At 40.8% G+C, this 16,182-nt stretch overlaps 1 protein-coding gene across 6 annotated transcripts in view; it reads left to right on the top strand.

Moving 5' to 3' along the window:
- The first annotated feature begins 542 nt into the window (after positions 1 to 542).
- The window catches only part of GUCY1A1 (guanylate cyclase 1 soluble subunit alpha 1), a 72,149-nt gene continuing 56,509 nt past the window's right edge, over positions 543 to 16,182 (top strand). For 2 of the 6 annotated variants that reach the window (XM_055549561.1, XM_055549558.1), the window contains exon 1: positions 876 to 1,276. The gene's annotated coding sequence lies outside the window, so the exon portion shown is untranslated. Of the gene's footprint in view, positions 843 to 874; positions 1,277 to 16,182 lie in introns of those variants that run through there. The other 4 variants (XM_055549562.1, XM_055549559.1, XM_055549563.1 and 1 more) reach the window with 4 other exon arrangements.

Here is a 16,182-nt window from a genome sequence, read left to right as displayed (position 1 = left end):
GTCTAAAATGAACGGACTAGGTGGGTAAGTTTGGGGAGAAATATTAATATAAGAACTGGAGATAACCATAAACAATCTATCTTAGAGTTCCTGGGTTTGAAGAAAGATTGCATAATAATCATGATTAATTATGAATTCAAAATGAAACAGCATAATGAGTTTTTCTTTTAGTCAGAAAGGTGACTAAAAACATTTATATAAGAACTTATTTTTCTGTGTTGGAATACATACACACACACACACACCCTGCACACCCACCAAACAGAACTAAATGTACCAAACCAAGCAGAATCAGGACCTTACTGGAAAGATGTAAATACTCTGCAACAGTAGAACTGCATTTGCAAAGGAGTCGATTGGCGTTAACCTGAGAACCAGGGCACGAAAACCATCCACGCAGACATCAATTTCCAGCAGAAATGCTGGAGTTTCTAACTACGGAGAACTACAGTTTTTCCGGCCCAGTGCACAGCATAAAATATATATTTTTAAGTGGGCCAAATTTTCCTTGCGTTCCCTCCCTCTTTTTCCTTTCTCCTCGTTTGTCCCCAACCCCTAGTGTCTGTCACTACACAGGAACTGCTGGGAAAGCTATTGGGCGGCTGGAGGACTCAGTTCCCCGGCCCTAGTCGGGTCGTCGTGGTGGGTGGGACTCAGTACGGAGCTGATTTTCCACGATCTGGTTTCACTGCAGTTTTTCTCCACTCTGGCTGCTAGACTCCGGGCAAAAAGCAGGGAGTCGCCTTGGGGAACCCTCCCACCCCACCCCTCAAGGCGACCGACCGACTCCTGCGAGGAGGGCGCGCCGCGAGCGGACAGAGGCCTCGAGTGACCTCACCATGGTGCGTTTCAGCCTCTACTTTCTTTTTCAGTCTTTCGTTGCAGGGAAGGGGAGGGGTTCCAAAAAGAAGTCAAAGGCAGCAGGGAGAGGCTGTAAGGGATCCTTGGGGCGGGGGGAGAGAGAGAGAGAAAGAGATGGAGACGCTGGGAGAGACCCAGGCTGGAGCTGGCTGAGCGTGGGCGCAGCGCGGGAACCGGGTCTGCAGCGCTTTGCGCCTGCCCCGCCTGTTGAGCAGGAGCCGAGTAAGCGCTGGCTGTGGGGAAATCGGTGCAGGGACCCGCAGGTGCCGCCGCCGGGTCTCATCTCCCGCCCACCGCCCCCTCACCCCCCACCCCTGCCGCCCACTCTCCTGCGTTGGCAGCGAGGATCTGCTAGGTGCGCCCGGGAGCTACCGGCGATCCCAGAACGCAGCCCCGAGGTCTGGGACGCAGCCGAGTAAGTGGTCGCCGTGTGCCCGCGCGGGTCAGGGCTGCCAGGGGAGCGGCCCTCTCCGCGGCCCCCGGCCCAGGCCTATCCCCCTACCCTTTGGGAAGACTTCCTGAGCTCCCAGCTGTCTAGCCCTGGGGCCGGCCGGGTTCCCACGCCAAGGAGGAGCGAGGGCGCAAAGAAGACGGCGCCCGGGGCAGCTCAGGGCCCGGGGGACCCGCGGCGGCCGAGGGCGGAAGGCCAGCTGTGGGTGGGCGCCGGGCCTCGCCGAACTGGCGGCTGCGCTCCAGGGGCCCTGGCGTGAGAACGCCGGGAGCCGGGAGCCGCTCTCCCACGGCCCGGGCGCCGGGGGATCGGAGCCCGCAGAGTGAGGCCGCGCTGCGCGGGTGCGCGGTTCGCGCTCCTACGGGGCGGGAAGCTGCGATCCGGTATAGCTTAGCGGGGCCGCCCTCAAACTTCCACGGGGGCTGCCGGGGCTCCACCGAGGAGTGAATGTGCGTGCGCGCGTGTGTGTCTGTGCATGTTTGTCGGGGTGTGTGTTCGCGTGTGTTTGTGAGCGCGCGTGTCTGTGTCGGGGTGCCCGCTCGCGCGTGTGTTAATTGCTGCTTGGGGTGTGTGATTTCCACTGTGATTTGGGGGAGCAGTGAGCAGGGGTCTGCGTCTCCGTGCCCGGAGCCCGTCTTGGATGGGCTGAGCAGCCTCGCGGGGGCACTTGTGCGGAGGCTGCTTTGCACTGTGGTCACGTGGTTTCAGGCTATGGATTCCCTGCGTCTTCTTTTGCTCCCTCACTTCACAGGGTTGTGCCTTCCTTTTACACTTGGTGAACAGTGTGTATCTTCCGAAGTAAACCAGAAGGTTGAACGTGTCGCTTAATTGCGGCAGTGCATCTTGGTTTCCAACATATTGAACCCCTTAGGAATTTTAAGAAGAACAGGTCATAAAACATAGTTCTAAATTAGAGCTTCATTTATAACGTATCAGAGTCTGTTGTGTGATGGTGATTTTATTAAATGTTTACCTCTTCACTAGAACTGCTCTTAGGAGGAACATCTTTGATCCTCTGATGACACATGGGTAAGCGTTGGAGTCTTCAAGTGATGGATATAGATTTTTATATCTTGGTTCATAGTGTAATACTAATCTGTTGCTTTTCCTAAAACGGCTGTTTTTGTTTTGTTTCTTCAGGAGTTGTCATTTCCGGTACTATATTATGAAGAGTGGTAAAAGTCAATAATGGCAACAATATAACAAAAATATGAATGTCTAAAATTTCAAAGCAAATCTTAACTTGTCAAAAAGCCATGCAAACTTTATTAGGCATTTGGGGAGGTTGCCGGTGTAGTCTGCACTCTGTTCAGTTATTACACAGCTTGGTTTGTGGATTGCTTCCCGGGGTCTAGAAATTTTACTTAAACATTTGAGTCGCTGCATTTTAAGGGAGATAACCCGGGGTTCTCAGGTAATTTAAAGTGATTTTCGACCCAATAGAAAAATAAAAACCATAGAGTTAAATAAGCTATTCTTTTCATGTTAAAACAGCAGGCTTTTTGCATAAAGCCTGTGTAGGAAAATTCTAGAATAATTAAATATTGTTACAGTAATTAAGCATCTCACATAAAACAGACACACTTGTATATTTTAAAATGTATCTGTTAGGAAACTTAAGTAGCTTAAGTTTATTTAATAGAAATTTGTAATTAATAGATGGCTACCTTCTGCTGCTTCTTGTGCTGTAAGATCTTTTTTTCAGTGCATGACAGAGAAAAAAGGAATTTTATTTTTCTCTCATTGAAACCCAACACAAATATAATGGAAAGTACTTATGCATGGTACAGTGTTTTATAATGTATGAATATAAGAAGCACCTTAAAGGTCTGCTACAAGGTACCTGGGTATAAAATAACATGTTCAAGGTACTTTTTTGTCATTCTTGAGAACATAGAAGGAGATGCAGCTTCACAAGGCTTGGTCCTCATATCTCTTATAACTACGGTTTATTAAGTGATCTTATGTTAAGACATTATTTTGAAAAACTTTAAATCAATCAAGATTGGATTAAAAATATCGGATTAAAATTGGATTAATTAATTGGAATTAATTGGATTAATTAAAATTGGATTTAATCCAATATTAGATTAATAAGTAAAGAAGTAAGTGAATTCAAATTGTTATTTCCCTTATGAATGTCAGATTTGCCAGGAAGTTGCTTAGCTTCCTTTTATTTGCTAGGAAATAAAACTTTTATGTCATTGATTTTTATACCACTTAATTATAAATATTTACCCAAGCAACTTTTGTTAAATGTTACTATTTATTACTTTTTTGCGTATTTGTGGAAACATATTTTTCTTTCTAAAATATCAGTGATTTCACTGGTTTTTCATCTCTAGCCTTCTAGATGTTTTCAGTAAGCATTTGTTAGGTGGCTGGGCAGTAGTTTTGGTTAGGTCTCTCCCTCTTGATACAAGAAGAGTTTTTTTGGCATTTTTAGGTCTTTAGATGAATAAATTTAGCCACTCATAGACTAGTTGACTCATCTGACACTAGAGTAATCTTTTGGCTTTCCTGACTTACATATGCTTCTTCTGTTTTTCTCAAACAGTTTGGAAGTGTCTGACCTAGTTTGTTTCTCTGTCCCCTGAGTGTAGGCCAATAGGCTTGCGCTTCCCATAGCCTTGAGGCTTATAGAGTATGAACAGAAGTATTTGCTAGGAGTGAGGGGTTTTAGGCCAGTCACCACCAGCAGCAGTAGTTTATAAAACTGGAGGGACGCTGGGCCAGGTACCCCTGTGGGCACACCCCCTCACCTGGCACCCCCCCACACAAATGTGATTGTCAACTGCTTGTAGTTGCTTTCCTGGAATTCTTTCTGTTAATAATCTTTTGTTATTATTATTATTAAAATAAACCCTCCCTTGCAGAAAATCAAAGGCAACTCAAGTTAATTCACTCACCACCTCCTCCTTCTCACCACAGTAGGAATTAGTAAGAAGCCCAAAGAAGACAATGGCTTTGGGAGCGAGCACTCTGGGAGAGGGGTCTGGGCAGACCAAGGAAAGCTTCTTCATTCTGAATTTTTTCCAGGTCTGACATAATTCTATTTGCCTTTTCGCTGTGTTGCCTTACATCAAAAATACCCATTCAGACAGGTAACCAGACAGAGAAAGACATTTATCATGTGATGTCACTTATATGTGGAATCTAAAAAGCTGATACAAAGGAACTTATTTACAAACCAGAAATAGACCCACAGACACAGAAAACAAACCTATGGTTACCAAAGCAGAGAAGGGAAAGAATAAATTAGGAGTTTAGGATTAAAATATAAAACTACTACATATATATTATATATATATATAATATATATATAAAGTAGGTAAACAATGGAGACCTACTGTATAGCACAGGGAATTATACTCAATGTTTTGTAATAAATTATAAGGGGAAAAGTGTCTGAAAAAGAATATACCTACATATATGTGTGTGTGTGTGTCTGTGTATAACTGATCACTGTGCTGTACACCTGAAACTGAGACAGCTTTGCAAATAAACTATACTCCAATTTAAAAAAAATACCTGTTTATATATCTGCATCACTACCAAACTCAAATCACTCTCAGGCTATTCATCCTTGGATTCAAGATGCCTGGCACATGGTGGGTGCCTAATAAGCTTAATTGTGTTATCTTCATAATTATTTTTTCTTCTTCATAGTTATCGATTCAAGTTTTTTGATGCGTTGGTGCTGTGGGTATTTGGTTTGGGAATATTGTCTCTGGATTAGCATCTGTCTTGTGAGGAGCCTGCAGGAAAGAACACTGCTATGCTTTTTTCCCATGGGGCTTGCAGCTGGTTCAGAGCTGCTTGTAACTGCTCATTCACCACTGCCCAACTACCTTTTGTCTTTCTAAGTTTACACCATTTACCCTCTCCCCATGACCTGTGCTTATTGACTTCCTGAACATTCCACTTTCCTTGGGAATCTACACTAACTGAGGATTTGTTTTCTAAACTTTGACCAAATGTGATCGCCTATAACTTAATTCAGCATCTAAGCATTGGATCCACAGGACTGCAGTCCACCTCCCTGGGCCTTTCTGCCCAGCTGAAGAAGCTGAGCATTTCATATTCTTTTTCTGACCTCAACCCCTTGTCCTTCCGATAAGCCCTTTTACTCAAAACCACTTACACCCTCCTCTCCGGTGACTACTCCTTAGCCATTTCCAATTTTCTCAGGTTTTTCTGTCTTTACTCAGTGCAATGATTTTGGCAAGAAATGTCAGCTGTGCTCCATTCCTCTGCTTTCTTGCTGCTAGACCTCTTAGCTCTTGATTCCCACCAACTTCAGCTTCAGGGGTGATTAATAGCTCTAGGCAGTTATTTTATTCTTTCTTGGATAATTCCTATCAATTTCTCCATGAGACATGTGGCAGAGTTTTCCAGTCCAAATTATCTTTAGTTTTTTCATTCTTAGCAGGTAACCTTATTTCCAAATTCAAGGTGAATATTAAGATTGATTTAGCAAGCTCCTTATGAAGATTTATCTTGAATGTGGAAGGCATTCCTTTATTTGACCTGTTCTGAGCATAATAATTCTTTTCTTATATTGAGCTATACTATTTGCCTTTATAATATTCATATCCAAATTTTTACCTTTTAGAGTACTTATACAGAAAGCTTTCATATATAATATTTGAGACATGTATGGCTTCCCTGGTAACTCAGTTGGTAAAGAATCCACCTGCAATGCAGAAGACCCTGGTTCAATTCATGGGCCAGGAAGATCTTCTGGAGAAGGGATAGGCTACCCACTCCAGTATTCTTGGACTTCCCTGATGGCTCAGATGGCAAAAGAATCCACCTGAAATATGGGAGACCTGGGTTTGATCCCTGGGTTGGGAAGATCCCCTGGAGAAGGGAACAGTATTCTGGCCTGGAGCATTCCATGGATTGTATAGTCCATGGGATCACAAAGAGTTGGACATGAGATCTCTATGGTAATGTTCATTTTCTTCAACTCACCCTTAATTGGCATAGTTTGAGTATCTTATTATCATCAGGGAATTTCTCCTTTGGGTGCATTCCTGTTTTTCTGAAAGTGTGGTCCTGAGAGCTGAAGCAAGATGAAAGGACTAACATAATTAATCTCTTCTAAATACCATATGGTAAATCATACTAAAATCAAATCTGCTGTCTCTTCCCCTGTATTTTTTGCATCCATACTACACTGTTTAATTAGGCATCTTTTTGCATTCTCCTCTGCACGTATACTTCTTTTCCTCAGTTTGCACATTTGGCCACTAAATGTGGGACTTTAAAAAATAGTTACTGCAACTAAATACAATCTTTACCTTTAGTTAGCCTATTGTTCCAGAGGGTCAGGATATTTTTGGATTTTAATTCAATGAGACAGGCTAGCTATTCTTCTTCATTTAGAGGCATGAGCAGATTTAATCAGGATACAATTAATACCTTCTTCCAATACCTGTACAGAATGGAGAACGGGCAGAACATTTAGCCCCAGATGCCTCTCCTCACGAGTGCCTGAATTAATCAGCCATCTTTAGAAGGCTGTTCATGTTGTGTTATGGTCAAGTAACTCATTCATCAGAGTTTACATTCCTTTGTGTGGCCCGAGTGGGTATATTCTGTGACAGACTTGATCAGATTCCTTGCTGGTGTGCATTTCCACTTTCTGCAGACTAGCTGTCAAGTAAACCTGTAAAAACAGGAGGAAATAACCCCTAGGCTCCTCTGTAATGATGGGTTCCTTTGTCTCCCTAGCTGGTAGGTAGCAATGCTTCACATTTTGGGTGTGTACAGACCATAATGTTGAGAATCTCCTGGGAGTAGAGCCTGGAATCAGTGTCAAGTGCTCTTGGCTATAAAGTTGGTGGAATCCGCCTTCTGTATTTTGAGAATTGAGACCATGGCCAGATTCCTTGCTCTCTATCAACCCTTCCTTCATCATAATGTTTTAAAAGATGATTTTAACTGTTCCCTTATCACATCCACACACGCTTTCAGTACTTTGTGGTGAGATTTTTCCAAATTAATGGATTTAAACTCTTTCGGAATATTTAACTTCATACTCTTGCTTGGACCTTAAATTTGTTACTTTGATTTTTGTCTTGCTTTTGCCAGGATGATGATATTTTCTTGAAGAGCTGAGATGAAACCATACCAGCATCCGGTAGTTCTGCCTGTCAGTCAGGTCGCATCGTTTGAATATCTTTGCCGCCAGCAATCAGTGTGCTCTTCCTACAGCTAAAGAACACGGTTAGCACTTCTGTATCTGGCAATAAGAATGAGAATTGAAAGAACATTTTTTGAATTTGTGATTTTTCACAACACATGATTTTTCGAAAGCTTCAGCTTACTTTATGTTTTAGGACACACTTTTCAGAGGTTAGTCCCTTTTTCGTACCTCATGATGAAGTGTATTATGGATTATGTATGTTACTGAGGAAGATGCAAAGTTTATGACAGTCCTGCCTGACAGAAGTTAAAGTCCATGTATGAAAGATACCAGCACCAGAACAGTTTCAGAATTACACAGCAGCACTTGACCGGGAGACTGATACTTGTGCTGCAGTTGTGTAAGTCCTCAAGAACCTCAGAAGCCGTAGTCCCACAGGAGGGAGGTGCTGAAGAAGGCTTTCTGCGGAAGGTCTGGTGCTTAGGGGAGGTTTTACAGCAGGACGAGGTTGCTGGATGTTGCAGGACCTGTGGGGTATAAATATATGGGAGGGCGGAGCGTGTCGGAGGCAGACGAAAGGAAGGGGCCGTGCAGGAGGCAGCTGGGTGTGTAGGTGTGAGAGGTGTGCAAGTGTGTGTGAGTGTGTGAGGGTATGTGTGGACGAGAGTGTGTGAAGGTATGTGTGTATGTGAGGATATATGAGGGTGAGAGTCTGTGAGGGTGTGAGAGAATGTTAGGGCGAGAGTGTGTGAGTGTGAGAGGGTGTGTGAGGCTGTGAATGTGAATGTGTGAAACCATTTATGGACAGAGAACTGCATGGGCAGTTCTTCACACCCCGCAGCTCTGTAGTGCCCTTTTGCAGGAGACGGGATGACATCCCATCCTTTTCTAGATTCCCTGCCCCTCTCTGGGTTTCAGGGGAGCTGGTACCTCCTCAGCCTTTACATCTCAATCTGGGCTCTGCTTCCCAGAACCTTAGTTGCTCTTCCACATCTGCAAGAGCTTGTTATGTTTCTCTGCACCTCCCTGTTCATCCCCCATCCTATTATTATTCTCTGCTATAATTTATTTATTGGACTATAGTTGATTTACATGTTGTGTTAATTTCAGGTATATAGCAAAGTGAATCGGTTATACATATACATATATCTATTCTTTTCAGATTCTTCACCCTTATACATTATTACAAAATATTGAATATAGTTTCCTGCGCTATACAGTAGGTCCTTGTTTATCTATTTTATATATAATAGTGTGTATATGTTCATCCCAAACTCCTGATTTATCTCTCCCTCCCTTTCCCCTTTGGTAGCCATAAGTTTGTTTTCTGTGTCTGTGGGTCTGTTTCTGTTTTGTAAACAAGTTCATTTGTACCATTTTTAGATTTCATGTATAAACAATATCATATGGTATTTGTGTTTCTCTGTCTTATCCTCTGCTGTAATCACTTCCTGAATTGTCTGCAATGAGAGGAGGTACCATCTCAGGTTAGTTCCCATTCTGTTCACAGACATGGAATAGAAGTGCTCCAGAAATCATGAGCATTCGATTGAAATTGTATGATGTGAAATGGGCAGCTGGGAGCAGTGAGTGTTGGAGACTATTGGTAAAAAGATTTACAGTAAAATGGGGTTAGGTTACAAGATCGGGATGGCCACTGAACCTTTCTTTATTAGGTTATGTGAAACCATTTTGTTTTTTTGATTTTTGAGGAAGGGCTGTGTGGCTTAGGCACCACTTTTAATTAGACTTTCATGCATCAGGTTGAACACTTCAGAGTTTGGGATGCATCTCTAGACGTAACAAGGAAATTGTGTGGCTCCTCACCTTGCATCAGGTGTTTCCATCCATGAGGTTGACAAAGCTTAGAACTTTAATACTCTGTCTTTTAAAAAGATTTGTTTACTTACTTGGCTGCATCAGACCTTTTGTTGTAGCGCACACTCTCTAACTGTGGCGCATGGGCTTAGTTGCTTCTCAGCATAGGGGCTCCTCATTTCCCAACAAGGGATCAAACCTGTGTCCCCTGCAAGGCGGGGACTGCAAGGCGGATTCTTAACCCCTGGACCACCAGCAAAGTTCCAATGCTGTGTATTTTTATTAGGTATGTTGCATTACTAGTCTAATTTTATATGTATGCACTGGAATTGTCAGCTCCTTATTTTCAATTTTCAACCATTTTGCAACTTCAGATATGCTCAATTATAACTAGTTAAATGATATGTGGCTCATATGATTAAGTTAAGTAAATATGGGACACAATTTCACTGTTTCATTAGTATAATATGAACTTTTAAGTTGTGTATTTGTGAATATAAAGCTGAACATAGGTTAATTCTTCACCATGGATGAAGAATTTAGAGGATTACAAATATAATGTGGAAGACACTTGGATAAACATACTAACATTATTGAGACTTGATGTGTCAAGATTTGAAGCAACAGATTTTTATGCTGGATTAGCACTGTATGTTTCCAAGTGTGATCAGCAAAAGGCAGTCCTCCCCATGAAAATTCTGGGTGAAAAATGCATTTTTTTCAATGTCTTAAAATATTTGCAGTCACTAATGATAATTAACATTCTTCTTTGTTCATCTCCACAGCAAATAACAGTTTAATATGCCACAGCCTCTATTTCTGGGTCTTTTTTGTGGGGACTGTTTAGAATAATGTTCTTAAGCTCTTACTGTGTCATCTTAGGCTAAAGAATTTTCCCAGTGGAGCAGGATGTGATAGTTTTGGATAGAGTCTGAGGGTAGCAGGTCATCCTAGCTGAAGGCACTGTCTCTCCCCACCTCTGTCCTAGTTTATCTTACTTAGGCTGGATTATCCCTGCAACTCACTTGACGGCTTTGTCCAGGAACGAGAAGGCCGGGTATCACAGGTGCCATAAGGTTACTCTCTACAAGTTTCTCTTCCATTGGTCCTGCCCCACGGTCACATCTTTTGGATTGATCCATTCCTTTGGAGTGGACACGGGGTAGCTGTTCTATATCTTTCTTCCCTATTAGTTTTCTTCTTTGCTGACGAAGCAATGTCTTAACCGGAGGTGGCTAGAACATTTTTGCTCACCTGCCTTGATTATCTATCTAAATCAAACAAAGTAAAATCTGTTTAGTTTTTCTTGTCTTAATATTGGCTCTGTTTCAGTGTGTGGTGGATGTTGGGAGCTGGGGTGCTGTCAATCTGTTTTACACACAGTAAAATGGCATTTGGCTATGTTTTTTTTTTTTTGCAGTAGCTGTCCTTGATAAAAAAGCATTGGTCTTTGTGTGAGTACCAAGAATTGTTGCTGCATGCTAGGTGTCACACACCCTTTTAAGTGGTGTAGAAACCCCGTGGTGCTCACAGCATCAAGTGGATAATCTGACAGCATACTTTATGACTAACTCTGGTCCCATGTTTCAGTCATGCTCCTGCTTGAATGCTGTGTTACAGCTATATTGTCTTGGCTGCGTTTGTCACCAGACTCTTTCTTGTTTTGCCTTTTTCCTTTGCACAAATTTTTCTGCTCCTTGGAATCCTTTTTCTTGTTTCCTATGCTTTGTTGTTCTTACTTATTCAACAAGGCTCATCTTAAGTCATTTATTTGAGGAAGCACTTACTAAAGTACTGTGTCAGGGTTAAAACAGGCTTTTCTGTGTCCCCATGACACAGAACACCTCATAATGGAGCACACTTCACTAAATTTGTGTGTTTTTATTCTGTCCATACACTGACTCCTACATGAGACTCTCCTTTATGGTCTAGTGTTGTCTTGTTTTCGTTTGGTTTTGTTTTTAATTCCTGAAACTTCGTCCCTTAGAATGCAGTAATAGGTGCTTAATAAATAACTTGCAGGATGTATGAACAAATGAATAAATGAATGGTTGGATGGATGGGTAAATCCAGGAGTTTAGAGAGACAGAAAGATTAAAGATTTTACGTAGGTAGAATAATTATAAAGAAAGGTCTTAAAGAAAGCATGGGCTCCCCAGGGGGCTCAGTAGTAACGAATCTGTCTGCCAAAGCAGGAGATCCAAGAGACGCAGGTTTGTTCCCTGGGTCTGGAAGATCCCCTAGAGTAGGAAAAGGCAACCCACTCCAGTATTCTTGCCTGGAAAATCCTATGGACAGAGGAGCCTGGTGGGCTACAGTCCATAGGGCCGCAAAGAGTTGGACACAACTGAATGAACACAAAGAAAGCACTTGTGATGAATTCCAGGGCAGAATATGAGCTTTAAGAGGAAAGTTATAGTCTTGTCCAGGATTGTAGAGAAGCATGCATCCTTGGTCAATGGAGAGTGAGTGTAAGAGGAGGGTAAAGCGGTGGTGTAGCCACACAGTCAGTGAGACTTAAAGTTTTTCATCTGTGAGCAGTAACTATGCATTTGGTAAAATAACTCACAATCAGTATATAATTGTTTGAAATAAAAAGGAATATATTTTCAATATTTAACACATTCAAGTTGTTCCAGTTGAAGTGTATGAAAAAATCCAGCTTTACCCTGAAGCACAATTGAAAAGAGAGGAGTGGTTTCATGAGTCTTAATACAGCTATAGATATTCTTTTGGTATAAAAATTTTGAAATTTGAGGAATGATCATTTCATAAAGATTGCTTGCCATATAGGATCTGAAGCCATTAAAATCCATCCTTCTGTGAATGGAGCCTTTATTCCTGCATGAGTTTGGAACATCATGGTCACTGGAAAATTCTGGTCCCCTTGTTTTGCAGCTCTTCCAGATGTTGACAAACTACACTTTATTATAGAATAGGAGGATAATCACATTAATTAACATCACCATGATCTCATCAAGAAAACTTGAAGTATTGGGAAGCTGTCCAACTACCATGGTAGATGTACATGGTGCAGCTGTGGGTTGATAAAGTTTTCCAGTTCCCTCTTTTCAAGCCAAAAACCTGTCCTTAAATAGAAGAAAACTATAAATAAATTATTCTTTAAATTAGAATAAATATTATTAAATTTTAAAATAATAACTGTTAAGCTGAAAATTTCAAATTAAGAAGAGTTACTATAATTTAATGTCACTGCAAAACAAAACCCACAAGAGTGGTTACTTCTTGTGTTTACATGTAGGTGTAAGAACAACTTGGAAATTTCAGAATAATGATTTATTGGACCATAATGAAGTTAACAGAGATCAGGGCAAGTACAACCAATGATAGGGAGAAGGAGCACAGTAGAAGTTTTGAGAACAAACAGAGTTTACCTCCCCCAAATACATACATTTATAACATTCATACCCTAAAGCTCCTACCCTAGAAAAATCTACACAGGCAGCATTTCGTTAGTTGTAGGATGATGACATGGCGGCTGTCATGTGACTTCCAGGAAGCTGCACAGTGCCCTTGGGAGAGAATGAGAATGGGAAGGACACAGGGCATCTGAGCGCTGGCATGAAGGCGGCTCTGACCTTGCACGTCCTGTGAGTGACTCTTGAGACATCCCTCAGGGTATGCAGAACTTTGCACACTTTGACAACTACTGCTTTGGTAACCAAGCCTTGAACAAAGAAACATCAAGGGGCTAGAAAGATATAAACCTAATTTCAGGCAATAATAGTCAACATTCATTAAGTACATACTATATTCCAAGCACTGGTAAAACCGAATTACCCTTCTTAACCCCCCCGGGAATTGTTTTACCCTCATCATTTAATTTAAGATACGGAAGCAAAGTCAAGAGCAGAAAAGTAATTTACCTAAATATCATACATCAAATTAGTGGTGGAACCAGTCTTTTTAGCCAAGCATCTTCTAAAAACTATGTTTACCACCTTAACCACTTACATATAAGTGTTTCTGATGGGTTGCATATAATCAATAGTGTTTTTAAAATAGTCAGATTAGACTCTGTAGCATAATGAGCTTTAGAGTTAGGTTTTGACGGTCTATGAACTTCCAAATAAAACACATAAGACAAGAAAAATTAATACATTTAGTACAAATGATAGAAATATAGTTTAATTAAAAGTATCATTAAATTCTCCACCAGTCTAAAGTTATGACTGTGATGTTTAGGAAATTGTTTTCATATTAACTCTTAAAGAATATTTTGTTGGATTTACAACTTAAGGTAAAGAGAGTTTTTTTCTTCTTTCAGCCCATACATTTTTGTTGCACTATCTGCTAGTCTTTATTGCTTTGGTGAAAAGTAAGTACAGATCATATCATTTCCTCTCTGTTTCTTTTTCTTTAACCTCTGGATATTTTTTAAAAAGTTTTCTTTTTATCTTTGAATTTCAAAGGTCTGATAACATTATGCCTAGGTGTAGTTTTCTTTGTGTTTATCATGTGTGGGTTTTAATGAACTTCTTGGATCTGTGTTTGATACTATCATCAAATAGAGAATGTTTCCAGCCATTATTTGTTCAAATATTTTTCTACTTCCATTTCCTCTCTTTTTTTTTCTGGACTCTAAATGCATATATGTTAGGCTTTTAGGTGTTGTCCTACAGATTTCAGATCTATTTGATCACTCTTTGTTCTCTTTGTGGCTTTGTTGGAGTTATTTCTGTTAACTTGACTTCATGTTCACCCATCCTTTCCTCTGATGTTAAATGGAATTCTTTATTTCTGTTGCTGTGATTTTTAGCATTTCCAATTGTTTCTTTTTCTTTGCATTCTGTTTCTTAATGGAAACCCCCTCTTATGGCTGCTATTCAACTATACCACTGGATTCTAATGTATATTTCTCATGGTTGTTTTAAAGTTCTGTCTGATGACAGCATCTGGGCCATTTCTTGGTCTCTTTCTGTTGACTGTTTTCTCTTGATTGTGGGTCACTTTTTTCTTCCTCTCCTGATGTCATATATCGGGTGTGTGTGTCATATACCACATATGCATCTTAGCTGAGGGGTTCTTGGTGTTCTGGTCTCTCCTGCAGCTGTTAAAAAGTCTGATAAAAAGACTCTGACCTGTGGGAGATTTTGCATCTTCTACCACTTCTTCTGGGATGAAAATAGCACAGGTCTCATGTCTCCTGGGGCTTCTTGTCTATTTACTTTGGAATTTAGTTCATTTAGGTTTCTTGTAGTCCTCCACTGAGTTTTTTTCCCTTAAACTTGGCTAAGGTACAACATATATTAATAAAAACAACCTCAAATACAAAAACAGACAATAATTAGATAAGATTTGACAGCTGTACACACGCATGAAACCACCACCACAATCCAGATAAAAATCACTTCTGTCATTTCTCCAGTGTCCTTTCCAATCAGCACCCTCTTCTCTATTTGCATAAAATTGTTGTCTGTAGGTATAGGTTTGCTTGCAGTGCTTAGATTTTATACAAAGTAATATTTCAGTGTGGACTCATGTGTGCAGTCCCATTCATTCACATAATGGTTTTGAGATTTGTCTTTGTTGCATGTGTCTGCTGGATAGTAGTCCTTTGCACTGCATGGCTATTCAGCATCTTTTTCATTCATTCCCATGATTCAGGACATCTCAATTGTTTCCAGTTTTTGACTATTACAAGTAAAGCTGATTCATGAATATCTGTGTTCAAGCTTTTGTTTATATATATATTTACCTTCCTCATGAATAATTACCTAGAAATGGAATAGCTGGGTGGTATGACAGGTTATGTCAGCATTTTCAGAAACAACCAAACTGCTTTCCAAAGTGATTGTTCATTTTTTCATTCCCACCAGCAGTTATGAAAAATTCCAGTTATTTCTTATCATCATAAAGTCTTGACATTGTCGCTTTTAAATTTTAGGCATTCTAAAGGGTTTTTGTCTCATGACTAATATTATTGACATAAAGATGTTTATTGGTTAGTATTAGGTTTAGGTGAGATCATAGGGTGGAAGTGATATCAAGTGCAAGCTCATACAGCTTGCTGCATGACAGGTCAATAAATCCAGCGATGAGTTGTTGGGACAAGGAATATTGGCTTTATTCAGAAAGCAACCAGATCAAGAAGATGGTGGATTTGTGTTCCAAAGAACCATCTTCCCTGGGTTTGGATTCTAGTTTCTTTTGTAAAGCAAAGAATAAAAGGTGATTTTGTTGTTGTTGTTGTTGTTCAATTGCTCAGTCATGTCCTACTCTTTGCGACCTCATGGATTGCAGCATGCCAGGTTTCCCTATCCTTCACCATCTCCTGGAGTTTTCTCCAATGTGTCTGTTGAGTCCATGATGCCATCCAACCATCTCATCCTCTGTCATCCCTTTCTTTTCCTGCCTTCAATCTTTCCAAGCATCAAGGTCTATTCTAATAGATTAGAATAGAATAAGTCTGTGGCCAAAGTATTGGAGCTTCAGCTTCAGCATCAGCATCAATCCTTCCAATGAATATTCAGGATTGGTTTCCTTTAGGATTGTTTGGTTTGATCTCCTTGCGGTCCAAAGGACTCTCAAAAGTCTTCTCCAACACCACAGTTTGCAAGCATCAATTCTTTGGTGCTCAGCCTTCTTTGTGGTCTAACTCTCACATCCATACATGATTACTAGAAAAACCATAGCTTTGACTATATGAACCTTTGTTGGCAAAGTAATGTCTCTGCTTTTTAATACACTGTCTGAATTTTTCATAGCTTTTCTTCCAAGAAACAAGTATCTTTTAATTTCATGGCTGCAGTCACCATCTGCAGTGATTTTGGAGCCCAAGAAAATAAAGTCTGTCACTGTTTCCATTGTTTCTCCATCTATTCGCCATGAAGTGATGCGACCAGATGCCATGATCTTAGTTTTCTGAATGTTGAGT

Source organism: Bubalus kerabau, chromosome 16, assembly GCF_029407905.1.
Source record: "Bubalus kerabau isolate K-KA32 ecotype Philippines breed swamp buffalo chromosome 16, PCC_UOA_SB_1v2, whole genome shotgun sequence".
Lineage (NCBI taxonomy): Eukaryota > Metazoa > Chordata > Mammalia > Artiodactyla > Bovidae > Bubalus > Bubalus kerabau.
The sequence above is the reverse complement of the archived record's forward strand: the minus strand, read 5'-3'. Positions and strand labels throughout refer to the sequence as shown.